Source organism: Stenella coeruleoalba, assembly GCF_951394435.1.
Source record: "Stenella coeruleoalba genome assembly, chromosome: 9".
NCBI classification, from domain to species: Eukaryota; Metazoa; Chordata; class Mammalia; order Artiodactyla; family Delphinidae; genus Stenella; species Stenella coeruleoalba.
The window spans coordinates 45471569-45485640 of record NC_137155.1 but is presented as its reverse complement, the minus strand read 5'-3'; the positions used below and the strand labels follow the sequence as shown (position 1 = coordinate 45485640).

The 14072-nt window shown below is 38.2% G+C and overlaps 1 long non-coding RNA gene across 1 annotated transcript in view; it reads left to right on the top strand.

The window, feature by feature from the left end:
* Positions 1–12609, top strand: part of LOC307191263 — a 214226-nt gene extending 201617 nt beyond the window's left edge. Inside the window, exons 5-7 of the long non-coding RNA XR_013829675.1 lie at positions 10023–10134; positions 11158–11274; positions 12176–12609. This is a non-coding gene — a long non-coding RNA (uncharacterized lncRNA). The remainder of the gene's footprint in view (positions 1–10022; positions 10135–11157; positions 11275–12175) is intronic.
* The last annotated feature ends 1463 nt before the right edge of the window (positions 12610–14072 follow it).

Here is a 14072-nt window from a genome sequence, read left to right as displayed (position 1 = left end):
AGAGATGGTACAGATATGTGTCTTATGTTTGTTGTGGTAGATATAAATCAGCTCTTCTTGTCTGAGTCAAGTTATTTAGATTTGTTTAAAGAAATGACCTGTAAACTTAACCTTCTTTCTACCATTTACATTTTGTAAAGAAAATCATTCTTGCCTCCTCTGATTCTGACAGGAGAATTGGAAACAGGATTTGAAGGTCATTAGCAGTTTAGATAGCTTAGACTCCATAAGTGCCCCCATCTATAATAGAGTAGAATGTGACTCTATTCTACATAATCTGAAATCTCAAATGTAAACATTCATATCAGAGATATGGCTGACAGCACCAGAACAAGCTCAGTGTTGACAAAAGTTAGCAAGGAAAATGAAATGTCTAAGAAGCAGATCGACCTACCAACAGAAATGACCCCTCTGGTGAATAATAGGAATTATTACACCATAGATGTGATAATACTAAACCTCTTTACTCGATAATTTTCAATCAAGTGTAGTAGATGGGATTTGGGGAGATTTTTCATTATTAATATGGCTTTTCCTCATTTGAATGCAGATTCTCTTGCTAACTTTGCTTGGTAAAAATCAGATTCACCATGTTACTTTCAGATATGCTGTCTAGAAGAGTTTGTCTTTTTGAAAAGCAAGGGATTACCCGGTTTTATTAATTTGCTTTTATTTCCTAATTTAATATATTTAGGTTTTAGGAAGACTTTCTTATCAAATAGCATAATTGCTGACTTGGAAAAGTTATTTCCCACACTACTAAGTCTTTAGTGTAAGGTGGCAAATACCTATCTCTAAATGGTCTCCAAAGACCATGCTTGCCCAATGGAGTGTACAAAATAATACCTTAAGATGTAGGGTAGGGAAAGATCCTTAGATGTTCGCTTTAGATTTGTTTTTATTCTTATGTCATACTTTTCTCATTTTTTGTGTCTCTTTTGTAATATATGTATAAGTCCAACAGTATATATATTTAGCTATAAATAAATATGCATACATTTGAAGTTTGTGCTCAAACAGTATTTTTAACAATAGAGGTGCAAAATCAAGAATTTTGAGGACTAACATCTGCGTAAATTTCTGTCTGTCTACAAAAGCTGCTGTAATCCATCCTATTCTCAGACTTAAATTAATCAAGGGCTCAGCAAACATCTTATGTAGAATTTTTAATTTTTTAATGGATATAAGAAGATGAATCTTAGAGTCAGAAAATTACAGAATTTTACTTCTGGAATGGAACTAGAGATAATCTGTCCAACCTCCTCATTTTTCTTTCAAGGAAAATTTAACCTGGAGAGGTTAAGTGACAGTGTGACCTCCACTTGCCCAATGGTGAAAAAGAGCTGGTGTTTTTTCTATAGCCATCAAATCCCTGCCCACGCTTACTCGAGTCATAACATGAACACAGCTGATTTTGGTGCCTGTCACCAGCCATGTCTGTGATATCGACTTCTAATCAAATGCTACTGTGTGTGTCTGCTGCAGTATCCATGGCAGTTGCATGATCTCTGCAATACTCTTAGTTCAGAAAAGGCCAAAGAATGCATCTCAGGCTAAGATCACATAGTTTTCACTCATCATTAACATTTATATTCCCTATCCTTTCCAACTGAAATCTTTGGGCCTAGCCTTTCTGGCCCTGGATCTTAAGTTTATGCAAATTTGTATAACTGCTTTTGCTTATTCTTGGAAATGTGTCGATTCGTTGGATTAAAATAAACAGATTAAATTATAACAAAAACTGTGTGAGGTTAACTTTATATTACAAGGCCATTGCAGTGTCTCTTTTGGCTTCCAACCTTTGTGCTCTTTATTTGCCTTAGTGGTTAAAGAATACTAACTTTATAGAATTAGGGGCTTTCTGTCTCAAGGCTAGCTATGTATTGCTTTCATTTGCCTCGACCCACATGATACCTCACTCTCCATGGCCACCCATGCTGGTTTCTGATTCATCCTGGGATAGCATTCCAAGCTCTTGTCCTCCCTCTCCTCCTAGAAGAGCTGATTCCTCCAGGGCACCAAGATAAACTAAGGTGGCCCTCTCCTGGAACTGCTCTTCTGAGCTGATCAGCGCTTTCCCCATCATTAGATTCCTGCTCGAGCTTTCTGCAGTCCTTGACATTTGGCCATTTACTTTTTGACACTGCCTTTTCCTTCGGATTCTCTTACAAAGTCCTCACCTTGTTCTCCTCTTTTCTTTCTCACAAGATTGGCTTAATCTCCTTCAAGGATTCCTGTCTTCTTTGCATCTCATTGTGTGAGCACGCCTCAAGGTTCCACCATAAGCCACCTCCCCGCATCTTTTAGTTGAAATCCCTTCCGGCCATAGAATATCAGCAATCACCTGTCTCTATCTCCAGAAAAGATTATTTCAGGCTTCCATGTAAAGCCTCAAATTCCTTCTATACGTACCTGACAAGAAGTCTCAAGGTCAATATCTTTTACCACAAACTAAGTCCTTCTTACTTCTCTCATAGGTGGCACCATTTCCTCACAGTCTCTTAAGCTCAAAACCTTTCTTTACAAAGATTCTTCTCCTTACCACCTACATCTAATTAGTTACAATATCCTGTTAACTTTTCATTTGAAATACTTCTGAATTCCAACCTTTCCATTCTAGATGGTGATACCCCTCTTCAGACCTGCACTGTTCCATCATGGTCAGCAAGGTAGAATGAAATCCCTAAGAGCTATCTGCTACAAAATAGCAGAGGAAAAACCTGACCCAGGGGAAGGCCTGGATCAGCTGCTTGAGGTCAAACATGAGGTAATAAAACATGAACCATCCAATGAAATAAATAGCCTTGAATACGGACTGTGCCAGGCCACATGATTAGGACACTTCAACTCCAAACAGCCTAGAATCTGAGAGTCCTAGAGCAAATTCATGAGTGGGAAATCTAATCCAAAGCCATATGGATTTACAAGAAGCAAGGCACAGTAACTAGGACCACAGCCAGCTGGGTGAATTGCTGTATATAGCACTCATCATGAAGGAAGGCTTATGAAGGTCAGAAGCTCTTGCCTCCTCTGATTCTGACAGGAGAATTGGAAACAGGATTTGAAGGTCATTAGCAGTTTAGATAGCTTAGACCTGTTCAAAAGACAGGTCCTTTGAAAGGCATGCACTTCTGCCCTTTAAAAAAAATCTCCAATTATCATCCCAGAATGGCCTCTTAACTCTTTTCCTTGACTTGCTTCTCTCCCCAAGAAATAGGGTTATCTCTAAATCCTCTTCCATTCAGTCTTGATTCCTGAGCCCCTAAACCTCCTCACTTACTAAACTAGCTCTTGAAAAAATACCTCTTTTGCAAAATGCCATCGATTTTGTCCTTCTGAAATTTATCATATCACCTTAAAAAACTACTTTCAGCACCTACGAGCAAAAGTAATCATGAAATACCCAACTATGAATGTGATTATTAGCATGTGCTCTTTTGTATAACTAGATAACTTGATTATCCTGTGCTTTTTCATTTAAGTTGGTTTGAGCAGTTTTTGATAAAATCAAAATCGGATTTTAAGAAAGAACAGTAAATGTCAATGAGCTATGAAGAATCAGTCGATATATGTCCAAGCCCAAATATGTGGTATCCTCTTGAAAAATGTGTAACAAAATTACAAAGGCAATAGTTACCCCACCTATAGGAAACCTATGGAAAAAAATTTACTATGCAAAATGTTCCTAATGAGTGCCTCTTTAAAAATCTCTTAAGAACACATCAGATGTTTTATTTTGGTCTCAAGAATTAACTACGACAGAATATGTACACAGAACTCTTACTCAGGAGTAAGCTCTTCAAGGCCAGTGAATATGTCCTTCATGTCTTTGAATCAGTGCAGCAAATACAGTCATATGGCCAATGAACTATATTCAAACATCAGTTCTCTGGGACTTACTAGCCCTGTTATCATCAATGAATTACTTAGTCTCTGTAGACCTCAGTTTCTTCATTGATAAATTGTAATGATAATCTCTATCCTACAAAGTTGTTGAGAGGATTGGATAAGATTTTGTATGTGATGTGTCTGGCTCAGCATCTGGCCCACAGTAAATATGTATTGAGTTCACTCTCTATGTCAGTCTCTGTGTGTAATGGTAAGAATACAGCTGTGAAATGGACAGCGTGGGGTCTGTGCTCTCAGAGACCATGCAGCCTTTTGGGATTCACGCTCTGATGGACAAAGGACAAGGTGTTGAGGGAATACCCAGGAGGTGCCTGATGTGAACCTGGGGGCTCCAGGCAGTCTTCAGAGACTGGAAGGATGAGAAAGAGTAGGCTAGGGGCTTCCCTGGTGGCGCAGTGGTTGAGAGTCCGCCTGCCGATGCAGGGGACACGGGTTCATGCCCCGGTCCGGGAAGATCCCACGTGCCGCGGAGCGGCCGGGCCTGTGAGCCATGGCCGCTGAGTCTGCGCGTCTGGAGCCTGTGCTCCGCAACGGGAGAGGCCACAACAGTGAGAGGCCCGCGTACCACCAAAAAAAAAAGAGTAGGCTAGATAGGGAATGTAGGGTGTGCATGTGTGTGCGTGTGGGTGTGGGTGTGTATTTTGTGTAATCCACTTTAGTAATATGTATGTGAAATTGAGACTGTTCACCAGGAAGTTTTAATTCCTCTGTGGATGGTAAATGTTTTATAGCAATTTAAACATTTAAATGTGGCATAACTAGATAGCTCTTTCCCAAGATATTTTTCTAATCTAGCTCCTCCTGCACTGCTCAGGACTCCTCCTACTCAAAACAAGTTAAGTTGACAAGCCTAGAATTAGCAAACAGTACCTAATTACATTAAACAACACTTGTTGCTCCCAGAAGCAAATTAACATGTTTATTATTAATTTTCACTGAATTATACTTAGCACCAACCCCTTACCTTTATGAAGAAAAACACACTGCACCCCCATACCACCCCACCTTGTCAAATCCACAGAAACATTTGAGGTAATCACACTTGTTGCTGGTTTTAACTTCGGAACTTAGTCTTAATGATAGACATTTTTATTATTATTTTATCGTTATTTCATATACTAATAAATAAGGTTCTTTGTGGTCTGGATTTAGCACAGAGAATCCTAAAATGTCTGAAAAGGAAAAGGAAAGTTGGAAATTAACCAGTTGGGTGAGCTGGAGTCTGCTGCTGGCTGCAGCCTGCCCTCCCAATTGCACATTTGGCTGGAGCACACCCAGCGAGGTACGGCAGAGCCAACACCAGCCACCAGCCTCTCCTCCAGGGGCTCGGAGAACCCCTATCCCACCTAGGAGACTTTCCTGACACACCTTTGTTCTTCTGCCCTCACAGTGACCTCAAGGCCTCGCAGATGTGAAGCGGTTTTTCTTCTCCTATACACTTTCAGCTTCTCTTAAACTAACAAGAGGGCTTTATTTTAAAGATGCAAGTTGAGGCCCTGAGAAGTTAGGAAACTGACTCCAGTTTCCAAAGCTATAGTTAATGGATCAACCAGGATTAAAACCCAGGGTTCCTGAAGCCCAGTCCTGTGTGGCCCCGTCATGTCACTGCCTTCCACCCAGCCTGGGTCCAAAAGGAGCAGCCCTGGTCAGTCCTGGAGGGGTCAGGCTTGGGTAGCCCATCCATGGGGGAATTCCTTCCTAGTAGTTCTTGGGCTATTGATGTGTTTTTCTAAATCTCCAGGAAAATCTGTTAAGAAATTAGGAAAACTGGAAAAATTATTCTGATTATCCTGCAAGAACTAAAACGTAGCTGTCAATATAAAGATGTTACTGATTTGAAGAGCTCCACTGACATCAGGTCAAAAGCAGGAGCAGGGAATGTGAATACAAACAGTCGAAGGTTAAGGTTGACCAGAATCTCAGGGAACGGGAACAGGAGCACAGAGGCAAGAAGAGGTCACAATCTAATCAGTCAGTTTGGCTTGTAGCTGTTGCTATGTTAAAAGTGAACATTTACAGTGCTGGCTGGTGCTAACAGTGAGTCATGCTTGCAAATAAAATAAATGTTAGTACATTTATATACACAGAATACCTTAAACAAGTCCTATGAGTGGTATCCCAAGAAATAACAAGTTTGGGAAGCAATATGAGTTTTTAAATTGGCGATTGAGAGACATGGTTCTGCATAGTGTTGAGAGATTTGAGTGTTATGTTGTTTGAATACTACCCAATAGTGTTTGCTGGCATTTTACAGCATTTGAATATTTGCTATAGGCAAAATAAGTTCTTTGTAAATACTTCCAAACTTGATATTTCTTACTCATTACGGGCATACTTTGTTTTATTGTGCTTTGCTTTATTGAGCTTCTCAGATACTGCACGTTTTACAAATTGAAGGTTTCTGGCAACCCTGCATGGAGCAAGTCTACCAGCATCATTTTTCCAACAGCATTTGCTCACTTCCTGCCTCTGTGTCATATTTTGCTAATCTCACAATATTTCAGACTTTTCATTATTATTATATTTGTTATGGTGATCCGTGACAAGTGATCTTTGATGTTACTATTGCAAAAATATTATGACTCACTGAAGATTTAGATGATGGTTAGCATTTTTTATTAATAGAATATTTTTGAATTAAGGTATGTATATTGTTTTTTAGACATAAGGTTTTGCACACTTAATAGACTACAGTATAGTGTAAACATAACTTTTTTTTTTTTCGGTATGCGGGCCTCTCACTGTTATGGCCTCTCCCATTGCGGAGCACAGGCTCAGCGGCCATGGCTCACGGGACTAGCCACTCCATGGCATGTGGGATCTTCCCGGACCGGGCTACGAACCCGTGTCCCCTGCATCGGCAGGCGGACTCTCAACCACTGTGCCACCAGAGAAGCTCTAAACATAACTTTTATATGTACTGGGAAACCAAAAAATTCATGTGGCTCACTTTATTGTGCTCTTCCCTTCATTGTGGTGGTCTGGAACTGAACCCACTGTATCTCCAAGTTATGCCTGTAAAATAAATTTTTTAGATATCCATAATATTGTGAGTAAAGAATACAAAAAATGTGGGAAGTATTTTAAAGATAAAAACAAGTTATGCTTTCAGGAATTCCTGACAATTCCTGGGAATTTTGATCTTTCATTCCTGAATCCCAAAGATTACAATCTAATCCAACAAACTGTGGAACTATAAGAATATTCCCTTGGCATATAAACATTTATATTTTATAAAATTATCTTCACATGATGCCACATGGTGCAAAAAGTAGGGTACAGAAATGAAAATAAACCATTTAGTTAGAAAAGAAGCTTAGGTATATTGCTTTTTAGATTCCATATCTAGATATTCAGTTTGACCAATCACTCTTCTGGCTCACAGTTTTACAAATCTTGAGAAGAATAACAGAGCAGAGGCCTTCAGAAAAAAAACAAATCCACATTAAGAGCAAGATTATGAATTCCCTTTATTTTTCATGAAAGTTCTCTAATGAGTAATAAAAGACTAAAAAACAATAAACAAAAGAACAGGTTAATATTTCAGGAATAGCTTACTATGTAATGAGGTTAATATCTTTAATATATAATGAGTTTTCACAAATCAATAAGAAAAGGCAATAACTTTAATTTTAAAGAGAAGGCAAAAAATATACAGGCAGTTTGCGAAGGAAGAAACACAAATGTACAACAAAGACAAGTTCAACACAACTAAGGAGTTAATAAAAGCTAAAACAATATACTATTTTTAACATATCAGATTAGTAAAAGTTTTACATATGATAATACTCCATATTGGTAAAGGTATGGGAAAAACAGGGACTCTAACACATAATACAAGGATTTTTTTAATTTCCTTTTTCATTTCTTCATTTATGCATTGATTGTTTAGTTGCATGTTGTTTAGCCTCCACATATTTGTATTTTTTCCAATTTTGTCCCTGTAATTTATTTCTAGTTCTATACCATTGTAATCAGAAAAGATACTTGATATTATTTCAGTCTTCTTAAATTTGTTGAGACTTGTTCTGTGGCCTAACATGTGATCTATCATGGAAAATGTTCCATGTGCACTTGAAAAGAATGTGTATTCTGTTGTAGTTTGATTAAATGTTCTGTATGTATCTATTGAGCTCATTAGTATAATGTGTCATTGAAGGCCAGTGTTTCCTTTTTGCTTCTGTCCAGATGATCTATCCATTGATTGATCTTAACAATTTCGGGGGGGGCAACAAAAGCAAAAGTAAACAAGTGGGGCTACATCACACTAAAAAGCTTTTGCACAGTGAAGGAAACCAGCAACAAAATGAAAAAGCAACCTACTGAATGGGAGAAAATATTTGCAAACTATATATCCAATAAGGAGTGGATATCCAAAATATATGAAGAACTTATACAACTCAATATCAAAAAAAACCCAAACAACCCAATTAAAAATGGGCAGAGGATCTGAATAGACATTTTTAAAGAAGACATACAGATAACCAACGGACACATAAAAAGATGTTCAACATCACTGATCATCAGGGAAATATAAATCAAAATCATGGTGAGATACCACCTTACACCTGTTAGAATAGCTATTATCAAAAAGACAAAAAATAAGTGTTGGTGAGGATATGGAGAAAAGGGAACCCTTATATACTATTGGTGGGAATGTAAATTGGTATAGCCACAATGGAAAACAGTACAGAGCTTTCTCAAAAATTAAAAAACTGGAACTACCATATGGTCCAGCAATTCCACTTCTGGGTGTTTATCTGAAGAAAACGGAAATACTAATTCAAAACGATATATGTTCCTATGTTCACTGAAGCACTATTTACAATAGCCAAGATATGGAAGCAGCCTAAGTGTCCATCGATAGATGAATGGATAAGGAAGATGTTTATATATATATATATATATATATATATATATTACTATATATATAAATACTATATATATAGTATTCTATATACTATACATACTATACTATTTATAGAGTATAATATATACTATATATTATTATATATAAATATATATATTATATAAATAATATAAATATATATATTACTCAACCATAAAAATGAATTAAATCTTGCCATTTGCTACAACATGGGTGGACCTAGAGGGTATTATGCTTAGTGAAATAAGTCAGAGAAAGACAAATACCATATGATTTAACTTACATGTGGAATCTAAAAGACAAAACAAATGAAACTAAACAGATTCATAGATAACAGAGAACAAACTGGTGGTTGCCATAGAAGAGGTGGTTGGGGAGTTAGGCAAAACCAGTGAAGTGGATTAAGAGGTACAAACTTCTAGCTGTAAGGTAAGTAAGTCACGGGGATGTCATGTACAGTATAGAGAATACAGTCAATAATATTGTAGTAACTCTGTATGGTGACAGATTGTAACTAGACTTATCATGTTGATCATTTCATAATGTATAAAAATATTGAATCAGTGTCGTACACCTGAAACTAATATAATATTGTAGGGCAATTATAATTCAATAAAAAAAGGGGTGATAACCATGTTTCTGAGCAAAATTAGCCTAATACATCAAAATCTTTAAAAATTGCATTCCTTTTTTCCCAGAATTTTTTATTTAAAAACTTTCCTAAGGAAACAATTGGACAAGAAGACAAAGAAGTATCTACAGAATGTTCCTTATCGTCCTGTTTGTAATACCAAGACTTTAGAAACAGCCTTAATACCTAATAATAATAAACTGGTTAAATGAATCATGGTAATCCATAAAACAGAACGCATGGGAGAGAAGTGTACAAATAGTACATTAAATACTAATAGTACAATAAGGATATTATGATCCCATTTCTGTAAATAAAAAGTGTGGTTATGGGTATATAGATGCAACAAATACCTCTGGAAATAAGTTTATATACCAAGAAATGTCTGTTGAATGAATGAGCCAATAAATATGTTAGCAGTGGTTATCTCCAGGTATCAGTATTATGGGTAATTGTGTGTGTTCTGCTGATTTACATGTTAAATTTTCCTAAAAAGTGGATTCATTTTATTTAATTTTAAGGAAATGTTTTTTTAAATGTAAAGCACTGAGAGGAACTAAATGAATTCAGAGCTCTGGCTTTCTTCTATTATAGGTGAAAGAATGCAGAGAGATAAATGTGCCTGGAGTCTTAAGAAAACTGATGATTGATCTACTAAATGGATGAAAGAATTTATTCACATAAAAATCCTGCCTTTGAAACTAAGGTCAGTCAAAACTCTAGATTCTGAATATATGCAGGTTATGCAAGTAAAACCTGCCTGAAGGTAGCTTTGGTTTGACACACCCAATTTTAAGAAACATCATTTTGTACTGAAGACAAAGTTTGCCTTTTGATATCATTCCTCCTTTTTTTTCAACCTACACTGGCTTTCTCAGTCATGTTTGAACCTCTCTCCCTTCACCTACATGGCAAAATGCCAAAGTCCTAGATTCTACTCAAAAGGAAGATTTTACTGACTTGGAGTACAAGTTTTCTTAAAGCAATATAGATCCTCCACATTCACCCTCAGATTGTATGAAAATAGGAAAAACTGTATGAAACCAAAAATCCAGAACATGTGTCAGAAATCAGATCCCATCTTAACAAATATCATCATTAACTGAAGTCTGCATAACTAACAGGCTTCTTCCCTATGGTTAGAGCAAAGTTAATTATGCGTAGTGTGTAGAATTGTACAGAGCACCAAGAATACAGAAATAAATAAGAAACAACCTTCAAATTCAAGAAAACCATAGTCCTGTGGTAAAATTTGAACAGAGCCCCTCAGGAGCAACCAGTTCTGTCTGGGGCATAGAAAAGGTGGAGAAGATCTTTGACAGAATTTAGAAAGTGAATATGCATTCCCCAAGTGTAAAAAGACCAGAAGGGCATTTCAGGCAGAGAGAACAGCAGGCACAAAGGCAAAGAGGCAGAAGAGTACCTGCAATAATAGGTGTGGCACGGTTCTAGCTCAGCACAAGAATTTGAAAATGATGGGAGAAAACACATTTGGCCTGAATGATAAATTAACAGTTACCTAGATAGTTCAGTTTGTAGGTGACTGAGTTTCACAGACGTAAAGACCTCTCTATTTAAGTGATTGGTTATTTTCTTTAAACTAGCTCTTTGTTCAGCTATAGTGGTAACTGCCTTCATTCTAAAATGGCATCTTTTTTTCCTTGCCAAGAAAGGAGTCATTTCACTTTGCTTCTCTTCCCTTTTGGTTCTTTCCATTTATGTTTTGCAGGCACATGGACACACCCTTTAAGCCAGGATTTCAATGAAAAAACCTAGCCAATCCAGTTTTAACATTGTCATTGGTGGTGTTAACATGGAGACAGTCGCCTTCTTGTTGCTCAATAGGGTGAGACTTTGCAAAAGGCTTGGGCATGTACAACGTGTCTAGCTTCAGCCACCTCCTTCTCCTCCATTGCCAAAGAAGCAGAAGCCAAGGAACCATCTCCTCATTGTTCTCTTGCATAAATGGGCCGACTGCCCATTGGGGGAGGGTGGCACCTAGACATTTACGTGACCTGCTGTGGAAGGGTGGGGTTACTGTCTCAAAGTCCCTGCTCTTAAAAACTAGGGAAAGAAGGCCCTTCTAAGTAAAAGAAAAAGAAAAATAATTGACCTGTAAGCCTGCAGACTGCTACTAATGGGAAAGAATGCTAGAGCACTTCACTGCTAGCAAGGACAGCTGAAGAAAATGCAGTCCAGGCCCATAAGAAACATGAAGATTGCCAGCCCCTCACCTTGCTGTTCAGCATCAGAAGACCACCTTGGTTTTTTTTTGTTTTCTTTTTTGTTTTTTTTTCACCAGACACACACAATTGAGCTCTTTTGAATCTGGCATCACAGATGTTGAGACATATTTTTGCAGAGCAGTTTATGATGACATTGATGAGCTATATTGCCTCACAGTGATCTCTCAAGGTGAGCGAAGGCAATCCAACAGATGTGGAAACTAAAGTGTTGGGAGCCCCGGCACAAGCCCCAACAGGTAGAAGCCCAAGAAAGGGAGTGACAAACCAACAAACTGTTCAAACCAACAAATGTAACTCCTGACTGGGGTGTATTTGTTTTTGAGTGAGAAAGGAAAAGTATATTTAGGGAGACAAGTTGGATAAAAATAAGCATTGAGGGAAAGATATAGGAGGCAAATCTAAATCAAACCTATCTTTAATATGCAGCCAACTCAAAGCATGAAAAAGCGTATTCTAGAAATATTACAAATATTCCTATATATTTTCTTTTCCTATAAATAGTTTCCTATTCCACTAATGAGGAAGCTGCTTCCATCCAAACTGAGAGGAAAAGATAATTTCAAAGATATTAGACATGCAGGCTAAATTCAGTCCCAGCCAAAGAAACAGCAGAAGTTCAAATTCAGACTGATATGTACCTAATGGCTGCAGGGATGACCCATATATTGCCCAGGTGGGTTTGAATGTTGCATTTCTGTCAGTGGCCTGATATCAGAGGACTTCTGTATAACCCTTTGGCTCAGAGAGCCTAAATACAAAATGTACTCTCTCTTTTTTTTTTTAATTAATTAATTTATTTATTTATTTATTTTTGTCTGCATGGGGTCTTTGTTGCTGCGCACGGGTTTTCTCTAGTTGCAGCTGGCGGGTGCTACTCTTCGTTGCGGTACACAGGCTTCTCATTGCGGTGGCTTCTCTTGTTGCGGAGCCCGGGCTCTAGGCACGCAGGGTTCAGTAGTTGTGGCTCTTGGGCTCTAGAGCACAGGCTCAGTAGTTGTGGCGCATGGGCTTAGTTGCTCCGTGGCATGTGGGATCTTCCCGGACCAGGGCTCGAACCCATGTGCCCTGCATTGGCAGGTGGATTCTTAACCACTGCACCACCAGGGAAGTCCCCAAAATGTACTCTCTTTAAAGCATTGTGTCTGTCACATTACTACCATACAAGATTCTGGGTAAAGATGTATTTTCCACCCAAAACTTTTAAATTTTTATTAAACTCCTCCAGCAAGATAACTGTTTTTAAACAAATTACTTTCAGAGGTGGTGTAAGCAAATCTGTGAGACAAAGGTTAAGATAAGATGTGCCATGTCACTTTTTTTTTGTAAGGACATTTTTAACAGCAATTTTTTTCCCTCTTTAAAATCTTGATTCAATCCTATTTGCCATCAGTGAGCTATAAAGAGGCTGCATAGCACTGGAGAGAGAACATTGACGACCTTGTCAAAAAGGAGGTCATATCTCACCATGCTAACTGCAGTAAAGAATAAATTTCAGGTTCTGGGATTCTGCTTTTCAGATCTTAGCTCATGTTGTCTCTATGGTGAATGTAGCCTACTCAAAGCCATATTCTTTTTTTAGCCTTATTAAGTTTTTCATGTGCCTGGGGCATTGGAAGCATGGTCTCAGAACCGAGGCCAACCTGAAATTGGATCTCAGCTCCCAGCTTACAAGCTGGAGACCTTGAGCTTTCCTCCGTTTTTCTGTTTGTTCAGAGCTTTTTGATCTGTTAAAAATGACATAAGATAATTATGAAGGCAAACCGAAGAACTATGTTAAAGCAAATAGTGGATGGTAAGTGGCACCATGAGCCAATCAGTTGCTAAAAAAGAAACTTGGGCACTATCCTTGACTCGTCCCTCTCTCTCCAGTCCTGTCAATCCCTTCCTCTCCACTCTCACTCCCATCGCTTCATCCCAGGCCATTAGGCTCCCATCTCGAGTCTCACCCCCTTCCTAATGCATTCTCTGTGCTGCCACCATATTGTTCTTTCTCAACCACAAATGTGATCCTGTTGTCGCCCACTCTGACTCCTTCAGTATCACCCACTGCACTCCGGATAAAGTCAAGCAACTCATCACCTGGCTCCAGTACATCTACCTCTCCAGTCTCATCTCTGGCTCTATCATCCCTATCCCTATCCCTTCTTATCCCTCCCATAACTCTCTCTGCTCCAACCATACTGGACTATTTACAGTAGTTAATATTAGAAGTAGAATTATCTACGATTTTGTTTAAGTGCCACCTCTTCTTGGAAACCTTCCCTGACTCATCCCCTACCCCATCCAGTATATGGGTTGAAAGCCCTTCCCAAAGTCTCCCAAAGCACCCCATGCTCCCCTCAATTATAGCACATATTTCTCTGGGTAGTCTTTTTTGTCTTTGTAATCCCAACACCTA